Source organism: Durio zibethinus, chromosome 12 (genome assembly GCF_047325235.1).
Source record: "Durio zibethinus cultivar Kanyao isolate XHJ-2024 chromosome 12, ASM4732523v1, whole genome shotgun sequence".
NCBI classification, from domain to species: domain Eukaryota; kingdom Viridiplantae; phylum Streptophyta; class Magnoliopsida; order Malvales; family Malvaceae; genus Durio; species Durio zibethinus.
In genome coordinates this window covers 23,859,003-23,865,688 of record NC_143173.1, presented here as the reverse complement: position 1 = coordinate 23,865,688, position 6,686 = coordinate 23,859,003, and the positions used below count along the sequence as shown (strand labels likewise).

The window sequence follows — 6,686 nt, the reverse complement described above, 5'->3', positions numbered from 1 at the left end:
ATAAATATGGCCCTACAAATTTTTAAAAGCAAGAGATATGATAATGGCCCATCTTTCACTCCTTTTTGAAAACGATCATCTTATGTTGGATTATACACCAATTTCCAATATTGCAACATTGTCCATGTGGCCAAAAAACAATAGTTATTTTGATGAATTTTTTTTTTCTATTAAAGTACATCAAATTTCGATAGATCTCTTTCATTAAAAAAAAAAAAAAGAAAGAAAAAACTTTGATAGATCACTTATGATATCAATAATACTATACAATAAATCATTGAAACATGTGTAAAGGAGAATTATTAACTATCCATGATCATATATTCCTAGTGCACTTTTGGGCCAAGGCATTGCACTTAACCTGGCTTCTTAAGTTGTATCAGTGTTTCCTCAAGCTTACATTTCATGTTGACTCAACACATCGTCCACTTGGATGTTTTGCTTTTGCATATTATCATAGACTCTCTGCATCCAAGTTGAACTTTTTAATACCGACGTTCGAACACATAGAGTTGAAAAATGCAACCAACATTCGATCTGTCAACAATCTCCTTCTAGACAACACCACTGAGACTTGAACCCGTCGTAACCTTAGCTCTGATACCACTTGTCGAGGTGATAAATCACACTTGGAGTCCATGATAGCATATCAGAGAGCTCATACATACATGTTGAACACCACTTAAGCTCAAAAACTTAAGTTATTAGGCTCTTGGATCATTCATGCATATATAGGATATCTCATTTAGATTTTTTAATGATATTAGATTCTTTACTCACATGTAAACTATATCCCAACGTAATTAATATATGCATTAAAAACTCAAAATAACTTTTGAGATAATTGGTTTTCACTAAAAACCATCACTATAAATGAGATAACTTCAATAGCCAAATTTACATGATTTGTAGGTAAAATGTAGATTATTATGGTTGGCTTAGAATAACCATAAGCTAAAATTAATGCCACAATCTTGATCACATTGTGATGATTTTTTGTTATGTATATGTTATAATTCATAGATTGTACAAATGATTTATCATCTATGATTTTATTAAAAGTTTTGAAATATAGTAAAAATTTTAAAGTATATTTACTTTGAAAGCCATTAGTGATTCAAAGATCTTGTAAATATGAAAACTTTTATAATAACAAAAAAATGCTATTTTATCCATTTAAGTGATGAAAATGGTTTTGTTCTTCGTAAAAAAAATATATTAATAGTCTCTATGATAAAATAGATTCATATAAGTATTTATAAATTGACATAAAAAATCTTAAAAAGAGACTATATAAATATGATTATATTTGAAATTTGCTTATTCATATAAACTTTTATATTGAGTTAAAATATAAAAGTTTTGAAACTTTTATGAAAAAAAATATTATGATATAGAATATTTGCTAGTTATATTTTATTAAGGGTGGATTTCAATGCCTCCTACTTAAACAAACAATACAAAATAGTAAAAAGATAAATGAAATAGCAACTTGATTAAGTAAATATAATATATTGATAATTGAATGAGATATTCTTTAATTAAAAAATGCATGCTTGCACATGGTAGAGGTGATAAGAATTAAAAAAAAAATAAAAATTATCACATAGTGTTGTAAGATTTTAGTATAATTTTATGAGCAAATTATACAAGCTAATAAGTTTAGACACTTGTTAAAGTAAAATCATAAAAAGATTCTTAAAATCTTAAAAGGACTAAAATGGTTTAATTTATTCATTAAATTTATCTAATTGTACTAGAAGTATAATTGTATTAAAGATATATAAAAGTATAAAAATAGAATGGTTGAAATTTATGAGTATAGAGTTGTGACCACAACTAAAACCAACTATTTCTTAAAATGATAAAAATGAGACAATAATGTTTGGAGCATATAAATAATATACAAAATAAAAATTTTGAACATATTAGCTTGAAATGATTATATTAGAGAGTCAATCTTAAGTGAAGGTAATTACCATAAAAAAAATTGAATTCCAAGATATTTGGTTAGTAATACTAGAAGTTGAATGCATTTAAACCCTTACTATTAGACACTAATAATGAGAACCCAACTTTGAAATAGTAACTTCTAATTACAAAGTTTAATAGCTAAAAGCAAGTTATTGTTATATGTCTGTTAAGCACTAGTAAAATTCATTCAAATTTTAGAAACCAGTGTGATCCATTGCATGAAAAAGATGAATTTTTATACTTTTAATAGAGTTTTAAATGTTTAAAGCAATTGAGACATAATGAAAACTCTACCTATATAAACATAGAAATAGTGTCACTTCAATAAGAAAAATTGAAGTCTCTTTTATAAATATTTATGGATAGGATAAGCACATGACTATAATAGTACTAAAAGAGATTATAAACCTCTGACAGAAGAATAAATAAGTATTATGTGTGTTATATCTTTAATTTTAACATTAGAAGTTAAGATTTAATCCCCCAACACCATCAACTTCGTTAGAATTCTAAGATATATATGCTAATTGAATGTTTAAATCAAGAGATATCTTATTGTATTTATAATATTTATTTGTGTGAAATGTTAAAAAATATAGCACCAACATTTCAAACTAGTGGAGGATTGTTGATGGTTTAGAATGTGGTGCATCACACATTGGATAAAAAGATTTAATTATTAATGTGTAAAGTTAATTTTTACATTAGTTTTATTCATATTTTAAATAATTATGTTAGAATAAAAATAATTCTCATATGATAAATAGTCATAACTATTTTAATTTAAATAAATTATTGTTCGTAAAAATCATGATTATACAGAATATCATATCTATTTTAATAAAAATTTATATCTGTTCATTTATTATAAAATAAATCTTTCAATATAACTATTTTTACTACTTCTGATTAAAAAGATTAAGGGTTAGTTGCATACTAAAGATATAATTACTTTTTAAAAAAAATTCTTTACGTTTCAAAATCAAAATTCTCTTTTATTATTATTATTTTTTTATTTATTTTTTCTAACGAGATCACATGCATGGTGGGGGGGGGTGAAGTTTCTCTCTTTCATATTCTTTTTTGGTACATACGTTTAAGTTGTGTGGAACCTAATTATTAGGTCTTTGATATTGATTGTTTTTGTGTAAAGTAAATACGCAAATCAATGTGTAGCGACTGCAAAATGAATGTAATTCTCAGTAAATCATTATATAAATATTGTGCGTTAATTTTTTCTTAACTTATTCTATTATTGCTTTTGGAAAATAGGATCTTAATCCTAACAACATATGTACAAAATTTGGAAGGTAATAACTAACAACTCCCATTTTCAAGCTGGAATTGATTTAAGTTCTCATCTCTGATTTTTTGCTGTAAAGAACATAAAATCGACCAATCCAATATAAAATGGAAGAAGAAACAAATAAAACAGTCTCTCTCAGGTCCCAATCTTTTCTTTGGAAAGCAGAAGGAAAGCACGTGATAGAGAGTTACTTACACGTGATTTTCATCCCCATATCCCTCCATATTTTTATTATTTTTGTTTCTTATTGCTTTAACTAGCTAGGGTTTTTGAACTTTTCTTTCTTTCCCTCCAAATACACTGTTTCCTTCCCCATTCTTGATGTAACTTTCTCACAAAATCCCTATTTCAAACAAATAAATGTTCTCTGACTTTAGTAAAACAGCAATAAAAGAGCAGTCCACAGTGCATTGAAGTTCCCAACCCGCCAAAAAAATTTTATGGCCTAATTTTTTGTCTTTTTATCCATGATCAAACTATAAAAATTTATAACCATTTTCACATATTTTATATGCCAAGGGATAAAAATTAGCATGCAACTGGAGTAAACCTTTCATATAATTTTTTTCTCTTAACATCTGCTGAGAGCAAAATTTATTGTGGTTGTTCATATAATGCATGACATTTAATCGGAAGATTTGTAAAATAAAAATAATAAAAAGGCATCCCAAGTTGAATTTCAATACTTGTTTTGACGATCAAATCAATATAATAAAATAAAAATCCTAATTCTTTTGATTTATAGGTTTTTTTATTGAACTTCACCATGAGCAACTACAGATTTTGTCTTTAACAACACCAACATAACTAGATAAATATAACCTTGCATTATGTAAACACCTTAATTGCTGCAACTAAAAATTAAGTTTTGACCTAGCTAGGTTGAAGTTTGATCTTTACTAGTGTAACGTCTATATATCTCAAATATAACAGATTTTAATGTCATAAACTTGTAAAAAAAATATATATAAATCCGACAGTCTATGTGTCTATATGTATTTATATAGATAATATCACATACAAATTCTGTAGTAGGCTAAAAAAATGACCGTTTGCTATCGTACTTTTCAAATGATATTGTCGCATGAGTTAAAAATATGTCAAACATTTCTACATGTTTCATTCTCAAATATAAACATTGATGTGATAAATACGTAATAATGCCGGCATGCTACTGATTTTGGGGTTTCTTTTTTTTTTTTTTTTCACATCCTTTCTTGTTGATAATTGAGGATCAACTCTCATAGACTTTTTCCAGGTCGAGGGTTTACCATCTGTTCCCCTTAGAACCAACAGAAAAAATATTTGTAGACTTTGCAACAAGCTTCTCATTATTTTTTATTTAAATTTAAAGATTAAAAAAATCATCATATTAAAATTAAATAATTATCAAAGTTCGTATCTTTTATTACAATTTATTAAGTTCTTAAATATTTATTTTTATCTAATTGAGCCCTTATTTTATTCAATTGAACTCTAAATTAAATGAAAATTGGTGATGACGTTTAATAAAAACTCAATTTAGTGAAAATAAATTTTTAAAAATTTAATTAATTGCAATAAAATGATAAAGTATTGGATTATTATTTAATTTTAGTTCAAAAATTTTTTTATACTTCAATCTTTTTATATTTTAAGTTATTAAAATTTGATTTTTTATCATTAAAATTAAAAGTTTAACACGATTAATAATTTAGCTAATGTAAACTTTTACGAGAAAGACAGCTACATTTTGTCATGCAAATGTATATATTCTTTCAATGGAATTAGTTTCCATTTTTGGTAAAATAATTAGTTTCCTAAATGTAGGTTTGGTTGGGATTTGTCATCCACTTAATTTCTTGGGGGTTTTACAACTTTTCACTAATGGATAGGGGTTTTAATGGCTCATTATTATCCCAAATTAAGCACCCTGGCCTTTAATTGATATATATATATATATATAAAGGGTAAATAATTGGAGAGTCGTGAGAATATTATTATATAGAACACCGGTGCAAAAGGGCAATATGTTGATTATAGCCAACTAAGTTTATGCAAAATTGCCCCGTCAAGTGTTTTTGAAGGAAAGGAAATTAATTTAAATATATTACTATACAGTAGAAGAAGTACTATAATATTAATAATGTAATAAATGAGTTCAACTGAGATAATAAATTTTAAAGCTGAAGAAAGAGTGGGAAGAACGTACCCCATCAATCTTCTTCCTTTAAAATCTTCCCTCCCACAGCCCACAGATCTTAGCTCTGACTCGCCCATTAATGCCCACATAAAAGAATTACATAAAATTTTCAAAAAATTTTAACCATTTGAAACACACAATAGCCACCCAACTCTTATATTTATCAGAAATTTAAGAGAAATTGAGAATAGTAAATCAAAGGAAGAACAAAGGTCATATGGGGAAGAAAACGAAGCTCCCTTTCTTCTCCAAGAACAACAGCGTACAAGCAAAATCCTCTTGGCCGTGGCCTTCCTGTCACCAGCCGAGAACTCTCTCTTTCAGAAAAGACGACAGCTTGTTGAAGACCATCAACTCAGCTTATTTAGATGCCATCATCGAAGCTGAAACACCCGAGCCATGGTTCTCCAACTCTTCCGAAACAGCAAGCTTCTCAACAGCATCTGACGAATCTGGGGGTGATCCTGTCGAGACTGTCATTCGGGGTTTAAGGTCGGAGAGGCTGTTTTTTGAGCCCGGAGAGACTAGTTCAATCCTGGAAGAGGCAAAGCCGGGTATTGAGCTACCTTTTAAAGACAGTGTGGTCTTGTCAATGGAGTCTCAAGATCCGTACGTTGATTTCAGGAAGTCCATGGAAGAAATGGTAGAAGCTCAGGGGTTAAAACATAGGGAAGGTCTAGAAGAACTTCTGTGTTGGTATTTGAGAGCAAATGGTAAAAGCAATCATGGCTACATCCTTGGTGCCTTCATTGATTTAATTGTAAAACTTGCTAGTTCTTCAACTTGTATTCCTTCTTGTTCTAATTGCTCTCACTCTCCTTCTTCTCCTTTATCTTTTTACACTTCTTCTTCTTCCTCTGATGATTCTTCAACAACCACTCCACGCGTATCTTCATTAGAAGCTGAGGAAGAGATTGACGATACTCATTGTTTATCTTCATTATGAGAAGCAGAAAAGGAAATCATTAAAGATAAAGATGATGCTTCTTCTTCTTCTTCTTCTTTTAATTAGATGTTTTATTCAATATTGGAATATTGTTTATACCACTAATGTTCAGAAATGACAGTGAACTTTCTTTCGTTATTTTCTTAAATTCTTTGCTTATTCTTTTTCCCTTTCTTTCTGTGTTGCCAAGCAGGACTCCAGTTCAATGTTTAGGTCTCTTTGTATTCCATGGCAGCCATGTTGCCTGGTTGCCTGGCGGCACCAGTGAAATAAGTAAT

At 28.4% G+C, this 6,686-nt stretch overlaps 1 pseudogene; it reads left to right on the top strand.

Moving 5' to 3' along the window:
* Positions 1–5,424: 5,424 nt before the first annotated feature.
* On the top strand, positions 5,425–6,435 carry LOC111295810 (transcription repressor OFP13 pseudogene; annotated as a pseudogene).
* Positions 6,436–6,686: the final 251 nt, after the last annotated feature.